We start from the raw sequence: 21,107 nt of genomic DNA, 5'->3' as shown, positions 1-21,107 counted from the left end.
ATGGCCTGTGGCTGACCACGTTTGCTGATAATTGCAAATTGGGGCAATCATTGAGTCCCCAATGATGTTAATATACTGCAGAACAGGTTAATTCAGACAAATGATTGGTGCCAGAGCCACAGATTAAAGCTAAATGCAAAAAAAATGCAGTATTATTCTCTCTGGGAAAGCTGACATCTCTGCTAATTACATTATAGACAACCCCCCCAAGTGTAAACACAGTGCTACGTGATCTGGGTACTCAGATTGATAGCAACTTGAACTTTGACCTCCGCATATCCACAGTAGTAAGGAAATCCTTCTATGTGGCACATCTTATAAGTAAAGGCATCACATTTAGATCTAAGGATATTATAATTCCATTATACCTGGCCCTCATCATACCAATAATTGAATACAATGCTCCTTTTCGTATGTACCTCACCAGACATCTGCAACAACTGGAGAGACCACAGAGGTTTCTCACCAAGAAATTACAGGGTACAAAAAAACAAGTCTTTTGTGGAAAGACTGAAAGCCCTTTCACTGGATTCTGTCTCTTACAAGTTGCTAAGGGGTGACCTGTGCCTGGCTTACAGGGCAATCTCTGACCAGGCCCTGATGGAAATGCTACACATTAATACATCAAACTGCATGAGGATCACTTGCTCCAGGGAACTTAACCTAACCCCTGACATGAACAGGTCATGCTTGAGAGATAGATACATCTCCCAGAGACTGCCACTTCTCTGGAACAAGCTTCCAATTCACGTGAAACAGAGCACTTCCCTGTCCCTCATCAAACACAACCTAGATCAACGGATGGGTGACCAAAGCTTCACTCCTGGGGTGGTGCCCATGTCCCTCCTGGACAGAGGAAGTTGATATTAACTACTATAGACTCTTACCTCTGCAAACTTCACTCAACTAACCAAAAACAATTGGGGCAACTCTGGATAAATATGGCAAGGCTTGTAAGGGCTCTAGGGCCATTAGCCTAGTAACCTTCTATGAACCTATAAACCTAGAAATTGTTTCAATATTTTACCATAAATATGTATTTAATTTTCACAGTTGTTATCTTCTAAAATTTTATGCATACTGGTATTCAGAAACTCTAATGTGTGTTCAGTAAGTCTATTTTTGTCTCAGAATCACACACTACATTCTTCAGTTTATATAATAAATGTTTTTAAAATTCTGATTTCATTTTTTACAACCAATTTTGGCACTTTTTTGAGACTTTATATGTGCAACCACCTTATCTGCTATTTTAATCAGCATGTACTTTCCTTTTGCTTGCTCCTACACTGTATCCTTTTTCACATTTGTTGCTAATTTCTGTTGCATTTTAAAGATAGCCGGCTCTCACACATATGACCCTACTCCATTGTTGTGTTTATTGTGTATTTTAAACTAAGTGTACAAGCACTATAAAACATTGATAATCACCCCAAGATGGGAGCTGCTTTGTAATGTGCCATTACTCACAGATTTTTGCATCCCATTACTATGTGCATACACCACTGCACATACATAGATATATATCTGTAAAATTTCCTAGATCCCTTTTCATATAAATCCAGAATAAAAATGCAAAATCCTTAAATATATCATTCAAATCGCTTGAAAATTTACTTGAAGGATTACTTATAGCTTTAGGACACCTTAGGAAATCTTGTAAACTGCAATAGCCCCGCTACGTTCGCCCGTGCTGAGTGCAGATTTTAGGCCCTTACATTCAACTTACCTCTGGTGTGGTATCTTGAGTCAATCAGGGTATTCCCTGTAACCACTCCTACTGCCTTCTATTTTCCCCCACCCCCCTCTTTCTCAAACAGGTTAAACTGCTACAATTCGGTACAGGCAAAATTTTCAAATCTAGGTGCTTAGGATTTCCCTCTCTCTTCCCCCCTTGGCTGACCTGGTGTGACTCAGAGTAAGTTTCTTCATTGTATGGAGTTTTTGTGGAACTGAATGACCTGCTGCTAAATTCTGATTCTGCATAGACTGCTCTATTTTTTCCAGAGGCTCTATAAGTAGCTAGTGACTTTACTGAATTTCTGTGGTAATATTTGTGTTTAAACTGAAACTGTACCTAGAGAAAGTGTATAATCACAGCTCCTATTTGCTGCATGTGTTTTTAATGTTTAAATTGCACACACACATTGAAGAAGTGCTTTTATGACTTGAATAACTTGGGCTAGCTATACCTGAAGTGCTTTTACTGGCAATTTTCCAGTTGTACAATTGTGAACAACTGATTTAGTTTTTCTGGTATATCTTTAAAATCTGGCAAGTGTTTATTTACTGCATTGCTCTCTTGCTTAGGTTTCTTAGCTATAAATCTTAGCTCATTCTGAAGTATGCTACTTTACCCCCCCCCACCAAACCTTTGAATGCATTATTATAAAATAACTGCCTGTTGTTGCCTTCATGCTTACCCTAGAATCTCTGCTTTTCTGTTTTCCTAGTTGAACTCTACAGTTCCCTACAAAACGGTGTCTACAGGACTGCAATCAGTTTCTCTCATCATTTAAACAGAGTAGGTTGTACACACAAAAAGCATTTGTTAAGCTTTCACTTACAGTGCTGTGTAATTAAGCAGGTCACCATATTGGTCGGCCATAGGGCTCTTTTTTTCTACTTGAGTGTTTGCCTCCTTGCCCTGTAACTTAAGTAAATTGACTCTTACATTAAGAGCTATAATACTTACCTTATAGCTTTAGGACACCTTAGGAAACCTTGTAAACTGCAATAGCCCTTCGTTAAGCCCTCGCTCGGTCTCTCTTCTCCCTCCTGCCCCAATTCCCCCCCCAGTACCTCTAAATTTATAGTACTATAGCCACTCCCCCACTTTCTAGATCCTATCTGCTTTCATCTTGGATAATTCCACTCACCCCCATTCGTCTACCTACATTTTAATAGCATCTGTTAGCTTTCATCTGGCATTCTCCCATCCCCCTTCCAGTACCTTTACCTCACCACTCTATCTTCTGGTGTTGCATCACCAGGTAAAACAGTTCCTTAACTCACTAGCTGAATCACAGATAATGATATACTCCTCTTTACTACCCCTCTTGTTCACACCATACCTCCTTACCTTGTATGAAAACCAGTTTCTCACAGGATTTCAGGTCCCAAAAGGCCATACTATCACCCCAGCTGTAAATCCTTCCACCTTCAACCATACTTACAATACCAGATCCTATCCAACATCTTGTTCAGTCTATCAACATCTCAACCCCAGGCACATTAGCTCTAGATCCAAACACTACCACAAACTAATAAACAAATTCCTGAAGTTCATCACCAAGTATAGACTCAACCTAATACTTGGTGGTGATATTCACCCAACCCTGGCCCACTCACTTCAGATACACATACCCCCTCTACTTGCAATCTAAGCTACAAACCTACAATTAATAGGCCAACTAACTCTCTCCTAGCCTGTCATCTCAATATTAGAAGCATTAATAACAAGGTACATGAATTGCATGCACTTCTGGATGTCCACTCCCCTGAGATTCTCTGTTTATCTGAAACCTGGTTAAAACCTAACACAAAAGACAATGAAGTATTACCACCTGGGTACAACATACACAGGCTGGATCGTGCTTCGAGGAAGGGGGTGGGGTAGCTGTACTCTATAAATCTGAGTTGAATGTCACCATAGATGTAATACAACCACCTCAGATTAATAACTCAGAGATTCTTGCCACCAAATTGCAACTTAATAAAAATAAATGCATTAATATCATCTGTATGTACATTCTCTCGGGTAACAATATATCTACATATGAAGATATCCTGCACTGGCTGTCATGTCACTACCCCCAAGAAACCCTACTACTTGGAGACTTTAACATAGACTGGGGCACCTGTTCCTCAGAATCCCCAACCCCCCATATTAACCTGCATGCATTTACACAAATTATATCCACCCCTACCAGGATAGGTAAACCCAACCAAAAAGAAAGTATACTTGACTGGGTACTCATAAATAGTCACCGCCAACTGTACATCTCTGGTACCCTCCTTGATGGCCTAAGCGATCACTTTCTCACATATGTAATTAAGCACAAAACCATTAATTCCCAACAACCCTTACTCAGAAAGGTTAGAAACAATAAAAACTTTGACCCTGCCAAATTCCAACAAGAACTAAACTCATGTAATTGGTCTATTCTAAAACACATCCCCTTAGAGGAAGCAGTAGCATACTTTAACAACAAATTCCTTGAGATCCTTGATTTGCATGCACCTGTTCGTTCAAAGAGAACCAAGGCAAAAACTGCACCATGGCTTTCTAAAGAGTCTAAACTCAAAATTACCCTTAGGAACAAAGCATGGGCTTTATGGCGTTCTTCTAAAGACCCTCAAGATCACATTAAATTCAGGCAATCCAGGAACGAAACCAAAAAATCAATGTTACAAGACAAAAAGCAGTACTACTGTAATTTACAGACAGTAAATCAAAATAACCCTCAGAAGTTTTGGGCAGGTTTAAATAATCTACTACATCCTGGACAAACTTCAACCCCAATCCCTGCTGCTACTATTGATAAAACCCCTGAAGATGTTTCTGACAGTTTTAACCGATTCTTTACTGAGACAATTCAAGCCCTAGCTAGCCAACTACCTCCTAGCTCCCCTGGTCCTGAAAGTAGCACCCCTAGAAACCTACTCACATTCAGATTCCAACCAGTCACCACTTCACTTATCCATACCATGATCAAAAAATTAAAGCCCACTACACTTTCTGCTGATCAACTCCCTGCTGAGTACCTACAAAAATCAGCTGATGCTATTGCTTACCCCGAGTCAATACTAATCAATCGAACCATAGTAGAAGCTAAAATTCCCACCATCTGGAAAATATCCTATGTAATCCCACTTCACAAAGGAGGCAGCTCTACTGAATTCTCCAATTATAGGCCAATAGCTATACTCTCTCCACTTGCAAAGATTATGGAACAATTTATTCATAGACAACTCATGCACCACCTAATCCAGAATCACCTTATGGCAGACACTCAGCATGGCTTCCGTCCTCATCACAGCACTAATTCAGCCCTCCTAGCCTTTACCAACATCATAAACCATAATCGCAGCAATAATTATATATCCTCAGCCCTCTTCTTGGATCTTTCCAAGGCATTCGATATGGTTGATCACTAACTTTTAATCCACACCCTGCAAACATTCTGTCTAGATACTAGAGCCCTTCAATGGTTTCAATCCTACCTGAATAGTCGATAGCAGGATGTCCTCTGGCAGAACAAACTCTGTAACCTTCTACCTAACACCCCTGGAGTACCACAAGGCTCTATACTAGAGCCCTTGCTGCTCTCCATCTTCATTAACGACCTTTATACTGTCATCCCAAAAGTCAGCTGTGTCCAATATGCTGATGACTCTACTCTGATTTGCTCAGCCACCTCTCCAGTAGAGTTATGGTCAGCTACCCAGACCACCTTTAATACGATAGAAAACTGGCTTTCTGAACATTGTCTGATCCTAAATCCCAAAAAAAACTAAAATGCTGTTATTTTCACCAACACGTAGGTCTACCGCTTTCACCTTTACCGTAAAATCAAATGATGGCACAGTAATCTCCCTTGACCCCTCTACAAAACTATTAGGTGTCATCATAGACAATAATCTAAAATTTGACCTACATGTTAACCAAACTATCAAAACCATCAATAAAAAACTAGGGTCACTTTACAGAATAAAAGCCTTCCTAACCCCTCCAGCTAAAATTGCCATAGCTCGCTCTCACCTTCTTTCAACCCTTCTGTATGCATCCCCTCTACTCTCGAATTTAAACAAGACTGTCCTTAACAAACTCTCAATTTGCTACAACCACATTGCCAGGTTTGCCACTGGGCTGCCTTTTAGGATACATCATTGCATCAATCTAAATCAGCTTGGGTGGCTTGAACTACCCAGCCTAATCCAGTATAACTAACTGATTATGGCCTATAAAATCCTCTATAATCCAGACAATACTCCTGCACTTAAAAATATTATCACCCCCTATAACAATCCTAGACCATTTCGATCCTCTAACAAACTACTAATTCAGACTAGCAAAATGAATAACACAGCCGGTGATTCTCTCTTTGCAAACTCTGTAAGTAGATCCTGGAACTCTCTTCCAGCTGATATTACCTTACTTTCCACCTTAGGTCAATTTAAAACTAGACTCAAACAACATTTGTCACTTAACTGGCTATGTCAATGTATCAAGCCTGGCTAACTCTCTCTAGAATGTGTAAAAATCTGCTAACCAGTTTACTGTGTAATTTAATTTAATTTTATCCTGACTTGCGCTCAGGATTAACTGTAACCTGTGGAACTTGTTTAACTTGCTTACTTATGTAATCTCTGTAAATAGTCTGTTTGTAATATGTAATGCTGGTATTATGTAATGCTGTATCTGCTTACCCTTGGAGCTTTTCTCCCCGGGCCTCTGCTGAAAATGGACATGCATCCAGTCGGACTATCCCAGTCAACAAATGTAAAATAAAATAAATATTTGAGATGTCTATATTAAAAGCATCTATATAAGCTAGAATCATATCACATGGACCTAGCATGATATTACGGTATTAAGAAAACATACAGAGCAGTAATAGCTGTAACTTGCACAGCTTCTCATATTCTTTGAGAACTGGTTATTAGGAATGGGAGCATATCATGTCACTGAATGTAATTTCATCGAATGCAAAAAGATTGACTACTGTTTGCCAAAATTACTTTTGTCGACAGTAGAGTTTGCCTTTTTCTTCACTGTTGTGAGACGTCAGAGTTGGTGCATATAAGTCAGGGGCTGTGAAGTGTCTGTCCCCCATAGGAGGTGCATGGAGGGGGGGGCTTGCCCCAAACAAAAATAGAATTGTTGACTTGTTTGTCAAAGGTGGTTTTGGTGAATGTTTTGTTATTTTTTTATGTTAGCTGAAATTACCTTTGATGACTCAACATGAATCCATTGGGAACACAGCACACTGAGTATTCAGTGTGGTGTATCACAGACATTTTATGCTGAGATTTTGCTTTCTTTTTCAGGATAAGAATACTGTATTGTTCCTGAAATTACTGTGGAGAGAAAACATCTGTTTCTTTGGGAAAAATATTCCTCCCCAACCTGGCATTGTGCTACAGAAGAATGAATTGTATATCATTCTGACTACAACCCACGTAGCCCAGAATTGATTTGTGACAAGCACTTGAGGAGATGGTCGGGTAATGATGGCAATTTATGGCTCATGCTGGCTTGTCCATCTTCGAGGGACAGAGGCAATATGGTGGGCTGCAGTGATGACACCTATTGGAGAGAGAGTGATTGTATGGCATACAGTACTAGGAGCCAATAATCTGTATGGCAACCTTCATGGAGTATGAACAAGAATGAGTATATTCCCACAGGAAAAGGAGTAGCAAAGGAATAGCCTACCTTCACATCAGCTGGTGGGGTGAATGGTTAGGGTCTTAAGCAGAGAAACCCCTGATGGCGGCCTCAGTGATGGTCTCCACAATCATCTTCTATCCTATGGGGAATGAATGACCTGATTGTTGTCAAGAGGGTTGATGGTCACCAGATAGTGGGCCAATAAAAACATATAAATAATATCGCACACCCCCCCCTGCAGTTGCAGATTCTAACTGGTGATTTCCATGTCTGTTGATTGTCTCTCTGCTCTAATCATTGCTTTTCCAACATATTTTATATTTATCATTTTTTCAAAAGACTGAGTAGGATATGTGAGGGAAAATAGAAACAGGAGGGATGATGAAGACCCCAATTAAGCCAAACACTCATGAAATAAGACATTTAGCAATTCTACTAAAGAATGACATATTATTATATAAAATATATTGAAACGAAGAAAGTCTGCATATCAGACTTTCAACATAATGTAATATATGGCGCTGTGCTCTTCTCAGCATTTCTCCATGAATTCTTCTTGGACAGTTCTGTATGCAGAATATTAAAACAGCTAATTTATGAAATAAATAACAATACTGCAGCTAAATTAGAGAAATAAATTAAAACGGAATATTAGTACTGTATTGAAGTAGACTGTGGATTTACAAAATGTTATACAGATAACATAATGATAATGAATGCACTAGATCCGGTATATTGAATGCACTGTATCCAGTATAATGAATGCATTAGATCCAGTATAATGAATGCACTGTATCCAGTATAATGACTGCACTAGATCCAGTATAATGAATGCACTAGATCCAGTATAATGAATGCACTAGATACAGTATATTGAATGCACTGTATCCAGTATAATGAATGCATTAGATCCAGTATAATGAATGCACCGTATCCAGTATAATGACTGCACTAGATCCAGTATAATGAATGCACTAGATACAGTATAATGAATGCACTAGATCCAGTATAATGAATGCACTAGATCCAGTATAATGAATGCACTAATTCCAGTATTATTGTCTTAATGGCAATGTTTTGAATCTCCTTGCCTTGACATACCAGTGGATATCTAAGGCTTCAATGTCTGTAACAGCAACCAGAGGGAAAAAACATTTTTTTATAATGGCAAGTAAAATAAACAAAGATGTGTAGAACTAGAATACACCCTATAGGAAGTGTGAGGATAAACAAACTGCTGCTACAAGAAAACATTTTGAAACGTACAACACCTTTGAGCCATTGCTACATGTACCCTCTGAGATGGGGGGCTGTATTCCCAATACCCGCGAGGTTGCTGTAACTCGAAACAGTGGCGATAGTGGACAGTGCAGCAGCCTCAGACCTAGTATATAATGCCCCCCATTTTCACTTGAAGTTCTACACTTTTTAGACTCACAATTAGACTCCCAACTGGCAACACCTTACAACCTAGAAGAAAGAGCTTTAAATGATGGAAATGTCATGTCTCATAGCTACATGAGTTCTTAGTATGCCTATGTTTGTTTACTGAGTGCAAATAAACTTTAGAAAAATCTGAACGTTTTACACAAGGCAGAAGGTACTAATATACTTTCTGAAGGAATGGTTTAGATAAAGGATGACCACTGTGGAATGATCAGACCAAATAGACTGCAGACTAACAGATTAAGAATGATGGTTAGAAGTTTAAAAATATGCCCTCCCACTGAAAAGATATCAAGCCTCTTTTCCCTATTGACCTATTTGTTCTTCTGAACCCCAGCATCCAAAGGTACCGGGAGAGGAATGTGAGAGTTGAAGAACCCAGCCATTGTTCAGTGGGGGTTAGGAGGTTTTTTATGTGCTTCTTATACTCCATGATGGCCGGAGTGTGGCATAAAATGTTCCCTGATCTAGACCCATGCAAGTCTGTACTTCCACACATCTTTGATTTCTCCTAGAGTGCATTTCAGTTCCTTAGTAAGTTCATGCTCTCCCAAGTCAGTCATTGCAAGTGTTGCAGTCTTAAACGTTCACCAATGTGGAGCTGTCATGTTGAGCCTCCACCAACATCTTCCTCCAAGGAATGGTGAGGCAGTGTTAGCAGCTCAGTTATCTCACTCTCCACCCAGCTCCAACTGTGCCAAGACCACTAAATTAACTTATTACTGACAATTTCATTAGCAAACGTGGTGACATGTGCTCCATCTAATACATAACTTCTAAGGATTTCTCTCCAGTTGAAGAGGTTTTACATAGCCTACATCACAATCATATGGGGACTGGTAGAAAAGTGAGGAAAATAACAACTTAGTACTACATTCTTTCCTTGTGTCTTGGCCAGCCAGAAGATTGTAAATAAATACATTTTGGAAGTGTTGCATGGACCAGGCTGGTATAATTCATATGTTTTGAGTATGTAAGAGAGCTCAGGATAGTTGGAGACAGGGTAATAAAGGTTGGGATAACATTTGTATTAAATCATTTACATGGACTTGGGAGTCATTAAGGCTAACGGTGAAAGAGAGAGACAGGATCAGACTATGAGATTTAGGGTCCCTTTCAGAAGACTGAGTCTTCAGAAAGTTGAACTTCATATGGTCAAGACCATATGATTGGCTTTCTGAAATGTTGAAGCTTTTGTATGGGGATTTTAGTATATTGGGGATTGGGGGATTTACCTTTATCCCCCACTGTACTGCAATCTTGGAGATGGTATATATAATATGTATATATAATATGCAGGAGTTATGGGGGGGCAGGAGTGCTTGCCTCCCTGCAAAAACGTAGATTGTTGTTGTTTTGTGTTGTTCAACTTTTCAGAAAGTTGATCATATGGTCTTAACCATATAAAGTTCAACTTTCTGAAGATTAAATCTTCTGAAATAGATAAGAGATTTAATACTTTCATATGTGCACAAAATAGTGATTGCAAGAGAATGGAAAACCTTACATCAGGCACAGGTGGAAAAAATACACATTGAATATTTGAAAATACTTTGATGAGTTGAACATTATTAGAAACTCCATGCTATGGCAAAAAAACTTGCAGGCCAGGACTTAGTGACACATTATCACTGGAACTTGAATAGTTTCCTGGGAGTCATAAATGTTTTTTTCATGTATTTCTGCACAATGTTAGATGTCTCAACAAGATTACTAATGTCTTTGTCACATGTAAATATGAGTATAGGTATCTAGAACTGTTATTGGAATAGCACTGCTGTATTGTTATATGGGATCTACCTCAGTAGATTGACTTACCTGAACACAGAAGACCAGATACCTGATACGAAAGCACTGAACAAAGCAGGATACCGAATGGCAAAACATCAGACGTTTAACATGGGGCAAGAGTTGGTTGGCCAACATGGTGACCTTTGCCCTTTTCTACACTGTAGTGCGATTTTGGAGTTGGTATATTTAAGTAAGGGGGTTGTGGGGGACTGGCAGGTGAAGCCCCCAGTTGGATGGGTTGAATTTAGTGTGGTTTGTTTTCGTAGTGGTGTTGGACAACTTAATGTTTTCTTAGTGTGACTTTCTGATGTTTTGTATGTTTGACATCCTGGTCTGTTCGGTTCTTTTGTCTTGGGTATCTGGGATTTGATGTTCAGGTAAGCTGATCTACTGAAGTAGATCCATATATGATATAATGAATTTATTTTAAATTATTGATTGCATAAACTGACCTGCAGAAAATTTAACTCAAAAGTTCAAAACTGCAAAATGTCAATTTATAAAACACATCTAAAACAGCTTCTACACAGAGGGAAGCCCCCTTGCATTGTCCCATGTGGGTAGCTGTGCCCCAACACCCCTATTAAACATATATATATATATATATATATATATATATATATATATATATATATCAGTTAGAGGGCATACAGCAGCTGAAGACACCAAAACACAAACACAAAAGATACCGACACACAACCACCGACACAAAAACTAAAAACCACAACACAACACCGCTTAAACACCCCCTAACCCTACACACGATACCCTCCCTACTTACCCTACCGGCTCCCCACCTAACTCGCTCCCCCCACCCACCCACCACCCAACACACATCACACAGTCCGTCCTAACCCTTAACCCACCTAAACTCATAACCTAACCCTAAAACTACAGTCCCTCACTTCTCACTTGCACCCATCTGTCCGCTCACTCTATCCCTCACCCTATCTAGCTACCTACCGAGTCCGCGAGGGTTCTCACTTTGTCGTCATCTCTGCGCGGTCGGTGATTCGGCCCAACGCAGTTCCTTTATATATATATATATATATATATATATATATATATATATATATATATTCACACACACACACACACACATATATATATATATATATATATATATATATATATATATATATATGTGTGTGTGTGTATATATATATATATATATATATATATATATATATATATATATATATATCAACTCTGAGATCACACTATAGCTGGGAAAGGGCATAATCCCCAGTCCTCACAGCAATCTCAAGCAAACAGCTACAGGCATACTTTGATAGGTTGCAGTTCTGATGTTATGCAATTTGTTGAAATGCTGGTTCGATAATTGCAAGGGGTACCTGATATAATATGTTACGGATGTTTTTTGATGGTTTTTGTTTTATTTCAACAAAATATAGCAATAAAATTATAAAAAAAATAATTTTCTACTCTGGGTCCCTATCACTTCATCGAATCCTCAATCTGTCGAACCCCTATTCGTCAAATTTAAAAAAACTGAACATCATTTCAGTCAACACATATGTCATTGAAAAGTTTTCCCAGAGAAGGGAGTTAGTTGTCGACTGTTAGAAAGTTGCTCTTTTCCCCATTGTAGTGCGATCTTGGATTTTGTATATATAATCGGGGGAGGGTTGGTGAGTTTAAAATTATGTAATTTGTCTTATGATAGTTCTGTTGGCCAAATGTTATTTCTCCCTAGGAATACTTTTTGATGGCCTAAGTGTTTGATGAAATGATCTTCTATTTTTTTAAGTTTGATGAATAGGGGTTTGACGGATTCAGAATTCGGTGAAGTGATATAGACCCGTTATGGATGTTTTTTGATGGTTTTTGTTTTCTTTCAACAAAATAGATCACTAAAAGTATACAAAAATAATTTTCTACTCCATTACTCTGTGGTAATGTACCTCAAGAAATTACTTCCACTCTGTAAATGTGAGTATCTGATTTATACCGTTACCTGTGAAATATCTAGTACTGCACTTCAGAATTTGATTTTAATATCATTTCCAAACGGATTCTTCTGTGTTACAGCTTTCAATTTCTCTGAAAGTAGCTAAAAGCAAAATTGTGATGGACAAGATATCAGCTTTTGTCAAAATGCTTTACATACCATTGTGAAATATTGCTATCTTTACTTTGCTATAGATTCAATTTCAGTTTCTGTGAAACTAATTCAACTAATGTGAAATGTAACAAGCTGTAAAAGTATGATCCTTACTACTGTTATTGCATTTGATTTGTCTAGTCAGAGCTCTTACTTTGTGCTTTTCTAACTGGGCTTGTGGCTGAAAAGTCCCCTTGGACCAGCCCACCTACTAAGTAAAATAAATAAATAAAAAAAACAATTAAATACATAAACCCAAGAAATCTAAGATGTAGTCAAAGCTAAAACCTCTACATCACAGTGCAAACATGATTCATAGATTCATAGACTGTTAATAGGCTAATGACCCAGGGGGCCTTTCTAAGTCTAACTCAGTTTTCCCAAAAGAATAATGCTGTCCTGTATCCAAATAGGTGTCTGTATCATAACAGCGAATGCTAAAAATAGTGAACGCTGTTATGTCGAACTCAAATGTCTGAAATCTGAAAACAGCGAAGGAACGGATCAGCGAATATTGTGCCACCCACACCCCCCAACTTAAACATACCAACTCTGAGATCGCACCACAGTGCATAAAACAGCAAACCCCAGAGAACGGCCCAGCAATTTTTTTCCCTGGGAAAATATTTGCTGATCCGTTCCTTCGCTGTTTTCAGCTTTCGGACTTTGAAGTTCGATATATCAGTGTTCGCTATTTTTAGCATTCGCTGATGTGATATAGACCCTCCAAATAGGACATTGAGGGCCAGGCATTTATAAGCTGCCTCTGTCCATAAGGGGCATAGGTATATGACTGGCATATTTAGGAAATAAGTCACAGCTTCAGTTTCATGTCATGTGAACTCATTCTCAATGTACACATGGATGGAAGGATTGGCTTTGTCTGTAGCTTTGTGTCAAATAAAATAAAACAGAAACAATCCTTGCCCACTTGATAGTAAAAATCCTAGTTTGGGTTGTAGATTTTAACATATTTTAAATCTTTGCAGGTATTAATGCTGGATTCATTGTTGTCAAAAAAAATATATATACACATGCATATACATGTCAACAACACAACAAGATTCAAAAGTTAGCCTGTAGTGTATGGTGCCTTTTGATGACAGACCCTAAAAATGAGCCAAATTCTCCCTCAGAATTTGCTTTTGGCCATACCCATTGTTACCGCAGACTTTGGAGCTGACATTTTCTCCTTACTGTGGCCTAGTTAAAGAAGTACAATTAAAACAAAAAATTCGTAATGCAAAACGTGACCGTCACTGGATAACAATACTGTTACAAAACATTACTAGTTTCCTTGGAGAATACTGTATTTATACTATCACACACTATAAAAACTGCCTGAGATCTATCAGGATGTTTTAGCTCTGTGTCACTTAACAAGTTAAAAGAAGGAAAGGCAAATAAAAAGCAAGGAGAAATCCTTTGTCTGGACTCTGCCCCAGCTGGATTTCATCACTAAAGCAGTAAATATTGCAGTTATGTCACATTTTAGTACACCAAGTTCTAAGCCTTTTCTTATTGTCCTGTACAACAGAAACAACAGAAAAAACGTATAACGTTGCAAAATGAGTGCGACTTAAAATACACAATGCAGCAATGTCATACCAACAAAAAAGCAACAGTTGGCAACCTTCCTGCCCTCTAAGTATTACAGCTGGTAACAGCGGCCTTAATGATATACATTGTTTGTTATTTATGTATATATCAACTGCTGCATGTAGATTGAATTATTTGACAGAGATGTAAAACACTTTACTAAAGTTCGATTATCTGATGATTGTGCTATGACACCCCACAGGCACACAAATCAATAACTCACCATAAAGTAATGAAAGTGCCTGTTTTCCTCTTCTTATAATAGAACCAGTATCTTACAAGATTAGTTAATTCTAATACCACTTAGTCTAACGTATCTATTGTATGTGTTTGTTACTTTACTGGATATCTTAGTGTGGTTTCCTACTCAGCAGTGAAAATACAACTGACAATGCAATATTGCAAGCTTAATGAAAAAACTACAAAAGTAGATTAACTTATCAACAGAATGTAATTTTAGGGGGTTTGTGACATCTGCTATCCTGACCATTAGCTGCTTGGCTTAATCTCCCATGGCTCCAGCCTCCTTACTGGCACCTATCTGACAGGGAGAAAGGGGGATTGGGAAATCTCGGTTATTACTGGACTATCACCTTCCCAAATGAGGCAGTAGTTGGTGCTTGGGTAGGAGGCACACAGTGGAGGTGCAGACAGTTGCATCACATACACTGATTGGTATTCTGGAAGTTTTTCCTATGCCCTTTCCCCAGCGTGCTGGCAGGTCTACATTTTAGGTGATTCAGGTAATGAGGAAAACCCTAGGAAGACACACCTGTCTCAGGCTGTAGAGTAGCCATACTCTGGACATTCCCACACACCAGCATGGCAATCTCCACCCTACCCTGGCCTCAACCAGGGGTCAGTGAGAGATCCACCCACCATACCTCTTGACTTCTTAACACAAGAAATCTGAACCACAGCCAAAAAATAGGGATAGATTTTAAATATTGCTCTTATAAATTTTGAAATTCACTAGAATAACAAACTTTGTGTTAGCATGCATTTTCTGAAGGATTTGAAGCCTAAAAATCAAATGTATGTCATTATTTTGTGACTTTGGTACTCAGAGACTTGCTAGAGACTTGCTAGAAAACCACATTTTTTATGAGGAACAGAGCAAAAATAAGAGTCAGAATATGGACATTTTGTGAAAATCTGGACAATTAAAAGGTATTCCACCTACCTGTCACTCTCCCACTGCTTGAAAATGGGCATGCATATCTTTCCTGTTCGTTTCCTAAAACTATTGGGTCTCTAGTCAATCTTGCATCATCTGGGTCATAGTCAGGGCTTTATCCTTCTATACCACTTAGATGGCAGCAGAATTTAAGTTAACTTTTTGATGGTAAGCTTATATATTTTGATAGGTGTATATGAAATTATTGCACATACACATACACGCACACGCGCACGCGCACACATATACACACAGATATGAAATGATGTCAAGGCTTAAAAAGTTGGGAACTCAGGATCCCCAAATGTAGCCTAACACCCTGAGATTATGCAGTGTCTATTATGTCTTAACTCTGTGTGTGCTTAAACGTATTAATTTGCTATATGCCCTTTTACTCCTATTCAGACATTATTCTTGGAGCAAACTATTTACCTTATTAATACTACACTGATTGTATATATTTATACCTGCATTGTCTATCCTGACTCTAAGCATCACGTATGCCAAGCAGCTTCTAGTCAATTTATCAGCTCAGAAACATTTGTATTTTGGTTGTTAGAAGGTAACTGCTTGATTATTCTGTTATTTTATTTTATTTTATTTTATTTCACATTTGTTTACCGGGAAGTTCCGACTGGACACAGGTCCATTTACAGCAGAGACCCGGGGAGCAAAGCTCCACATCACATCATTCAAACACACAATGGTAAACATTTGTATACTAAAATACAGAAAACTAACAACGATTAACAAATAGGCATAGAAGCAATATAGACATTCAAAAAGTTTGTAGATAATTAGGATTCATAAAATACATTTGTTGCTTGAGACATGTATGAACAAGATGCCACTATTCATGTGTGTCTACTAATATCTACCGCAGCCTCACAGCCCCCTGGAGTAATTGTGAGACAGATGTTACACTGCTGTGTGAGACAGATGTTATATTGCTGTGTGAGGCAGATGATACATTGCTGTGTGAGACAGTGATTATGGTGCTGTGTGAGGCAGATGTTACATTGGTGTTTGAGACAGATGTTACTTTGCTGTGTGAGACAGCTGTTATGTTGCTGTGTGAGGCAGATGCTACTTTGCCTGTCACTGAATACTCTTCCTGAGATGCAATGACCTTGTATTATGAATAAGTAAGCTTGGAGGGTGTAAAAGGGGCTTGTCACCTGCAGAAATGGTTGTTTAAAAATATACTAGTTATTTGTATTGTCAATGAGCTCAGGTACTTGTTATAGGAATTTCCAAGTAGCCAGCCTCATGTAGTGAGAGGATATGTAGCCAAACCTTGTTTTAAAGATCTTGGACTAAACAAGGAGCCATAGGTAAGAATGCAAATGCTTCCTTTGACCAGAATACTCCACAGCAAGACAAATTCCACACCTAAGTACATATTCCAGTGAAAAGAAGCTCTAGTTGCCAATGTGTGCAATGTCAATGCGTATAGGTTGTTCAACTCATAACCACACTCTCCCTGGCCAAAAACACAGCCTCTGTGGGACAGGATAACATCCTAGGCTTTCTACTAAATGGTCTAAAACAGGACCTAGCAGAACCACTTGCACTTTCTTCAACCACAGTCTAAGTACTGTCTTTGTCCTAGCAGAGTGGAAAACAGCAACAGTTATTCCCTTGCACAAAGGGGATCCATCAACCGACCCTGGGAACTATAGACCCATAAGCCTAATCGGTCTTATCTGGAAGGCCATGGAGAGAATCATCATGGACCTTATCAACAAAGGCATAGGTGATCTTCAAACTCTTGGCTCGACCCACTTTGGCTTTGTTAAGGGTGGATCTTATTAAACCTCGTGGGCTTCTTTGAGAATGTCACCAAAGCCCTGGATGAAGGCAAAACAGTACATACAACATATCTTGACTTAGCCAAGGCTTTTGACACAATCCCCCACTCAGCAATCATTGAGAGTCACCCAGCTAGGAAATAAGCCATGTGCCACTAGATGGGTAGCCAACTAGCTCATCAACAGAAAGCAAAGCGTCAAAGTTTATGCACCGCCGCTTAGCTAGGGTTAAACTGTTCCCAGTGCCATAAAGTCTGCTCTTCAAATTTTCCCTTAGAACTAGCCAGTTTTTTAGTTTTAGCATTCAAATCTGTTTCTTTCAGCTCAGCACTTGTTCAGAACTCGTTGCAAGCACTAAATAAGCTGCAAATTACTACGGCACTCAACTTTCCTCACTTGTCTAGAGGAAAACAGTTTTTAATACTTAATAAATAAGCACCTATCCAGGCATGTCTAAGGGTCAGCTCCTGGTGTTTTCTCCTGTCTACCTGATGAATCTGGGGATCTTGGGGCAATGCAGCAATTGCTTCATGTACACCGACAAGCCTCTCCTCCTACCACCCAGCACTACAACCTGTGAGAGATGCATTTATATAGCCAAACTGGAAGCAGAGCTCTCTTCACCCAAGACTGGACTAAACAGTCAAGAGGAGAAGGTAAACACTTGCACCACACCACACTCATCACATAGTCCCTCAAAACCTACACCACCAAAGCACACACATAGAAACACAAAACACACACCTACATTCACGGAGGCTCTCAATAAAAATCTGCCCAAGCAACAGAGACCTCCAAAGCAGAAACGCAAGCAACCCCCTCCCCCCAACACAACCCAAATGACACATAGCTCACAAACTCAGCATGCCACTCAACCACAGCCCATAAGGCATAACAACGTACGCAACACTCTAGTCATAGGTGACTATATAGTCAGGCACACTGATGTTCCACTCACCAGGCTAAACAAGGAGAAAGTTACTGTCAGCTGCCTGTCAGGTGCCAGGATCCACCACATAATGCACGCACTCAGTTAACTCCACAACATGTACAAATATGACTCTGTCATTGTCCATGTTGGTGTGAATAACCTGAGACATACCTCCCTGGACTACATGAAAATAGACATGGAGGAGCTCTCCGATCTTGTAGCCCAGGCAGGTATGACCCTAGCCCTGAGTAGCATCCTGCCATCACCCAGAATGATACTGCAGTACAACAGAATGATTGACTTCAACAATTGGCTAAGCTTCTGGTGTCATTCTAAGGGGATCCAGTGTCTGTCTCCCTGGGATGACATGATCGACAGACCATGATGCTTTACTAGAGATGACCTGCACCTGTTGCCCTTGGGATTCCAGATACTCGCTAAGGCTCTTGCCATCCCTATAGTGCCTTTTTTAGGCAAGGTTCAAATGACAAATTCACCACCGTAACAGGTACAAGCAAGCAAAATCTGAGGGTAATGCTACTCAATGCTAGAAGTCTAAACCTCAGAATGCAATCATTTGAGGCACTCCTTAAAATGGAGAACATCAGCATCTGTGTAGTGACAGAGACCTGGTTTAAGGCTCCAGAGAGCACCCCTGCATTACCAGGCTATAATTCATAGCACACCTTTCGGCCACCTAACCTGCACCGAAACACTCAAGGTGGAGGCATGTCCATGTTCATTAAGGATATCCACACCTCCAGGCTAGTTGCTCAGCATAATGCATCTGAGATTATCCAAGTGCAACTAACTCTGGGCAAGACCTCAATCCAAATTGCAGCTTGCTACAGATCCCCCATCATGCCCCAGGATTCCCACTCCTCATTTCTTGATATACTGGAAAATATTAGGGTACAACCCAATACCCTAATAATGGGTGATTTCAACTACCCCACCATTAACTGGGAAAACTACTCATGTACCAACTCTTTTGCTCAACGTTTTCTGGAATTCATAAATTCCAATGTCTTGGATCAGTTTATCCACATCCCCACCAGGGCAGCAATATCCTAGACCTTATCATTACCAACATGGGCGACCGGTGTTCCACACCAGAGGTCAATTCCTCGTTGGTCAGATCCAACCACAAACTAATCACCCTAGACATCCACATCCCACCTCTCATTAGGGAAATCACTGTAAAAAATTTCTCCAAAGCCAACTTCAAGCTTCTTAAGACAGAAGTGGCAAATGTCATGACACCCATGCAGACAGGCAATAGAGGTACGACTGCTGAATCCTACACAAATGCACTTTATAACCACTTACACGAGTGCATGGATCATGCTATCCCTAACAGAACCAAGATGCTATCCTCCAAAAGAAGGAAGCCAATCTGGTGGTCCCCTGCCATAAGCAAACTCTGCAACAGAAGAAAGCAACTGTTGCAAAAAAAGTAAAATCCCATGACTGAAGGAACTCCCTGGTCAGACATAGTAAGAAGCAGAGATTCCTCATAAAATCCTCCAAAGGTAGTTACAAAAACAAAATTGCCACTGATTCTAAAGACAACCACAAAGCATTCTATGTCAAGAATCTCAATGGCAATACTCAGATCTGCTCTGAGTTACAGCACAATAGCAGTAAATATACAGAACCAACTGATATTGCCAACATCCTGGCAGATAGGTTCAATGCTAACTTTACCCCTCTCTCACCCCATAAAGGGCCCATCTCTATACCAGAAGAATGCAACGTTCCTGTAATCACGGCTGCACAGGTAAAAAAACACACTCTCCAAAGCCAAGAACACAGCATCCATGGGACCTGACAACATCCCAGGCTGTGTTCTATGTGAACTACAGAATGAATTGGCACCCCACCTAAGTACCATGTTCAAATATAGCCTCACCTCATGCTTTGTGCTCACTGAATGGTGAACAGTGACAGTTATCCCACTCCTCAAAGGGGGAGCCACCACAGACCCTGGGAACTACTGCCCCATTAGCCTGACACGCCTGGTCTGCAAGGCAATGGAATGTATCATCAAGCAAGTTTTTTTTTTTTTTTTTGCAGGGGTAAGTCTTCTTGCACCTTCATATGGGGAGACCCCCACACCTTTCCCAACTTGTGTATATCAAATCCATGGTCACACAACAATGGGGAAAAGTGCATGATTAATTTTCATTGAAAGTAGCCTTCAGCTAAATGTTTTTGCAGTATTGTCATACAAACTGCAGTTGATTTTCTATGTAGCTTCTGAGTCAATAATTCCTCCATGTTTGTTTTTAAATTACACAAAGATGTTGTGACACTTAGCTTACATCTTGAGGGGGTACAAGTGGCTGTCATGTAGCAGATTATGAGTCAGAGTTGATAAAAAGGAGTTGCTTGAGTTGTAACTGACAACCAGCAAGACTTCAGTAAGGTAAGACAGTGATATTCATTTTCTGGTAGCAGAGTATGGATGTATAGATTTTGCTAACTGTGACCTGGAGTAAGTGTTTTACTTAAATTAAGCAAGCAATAATGCATAACAGGTTGAGGCATTATGGGAAATAATGGATTACCCAAGAGGTGTTGTTCCCATCAATGGAAGGTCTCTTATTTCCCAATAATGCTCACCCTGGGGGCATTATTGTGCTTAGAACATGGACTAGCTGTTAAATTATTTTGTGCTTGCATTATTAGTAGTATATACATATTTTTTCTTATACTTTTTTGATGTAAAATAGTTTCCCACCTAATGTTTTGAGGTTGGTTTAGGAAATGTAAGAGTTGTTGGAGAAATTATTTTGCATCCAAAATATATCACTCACACACACACACAC

This window comes from Protopterus annectens, chromosome 17.part0 (assembly GCF_019279795.1).
Source record: "Protopterus annectens isolate FY-2018-M chromosome 17.part0, PAN1.0, whole genome shotgun sequence".
In the NCBI taxonomy this organism is placed as follows: Eukaryota; Metazoa; Chordata; order Ceratodontiformes; family Protopteridae; genus Protopterus; species Protopterus annectens.
Note: the sequence above shows the minus strand (reverse complement) of the source record.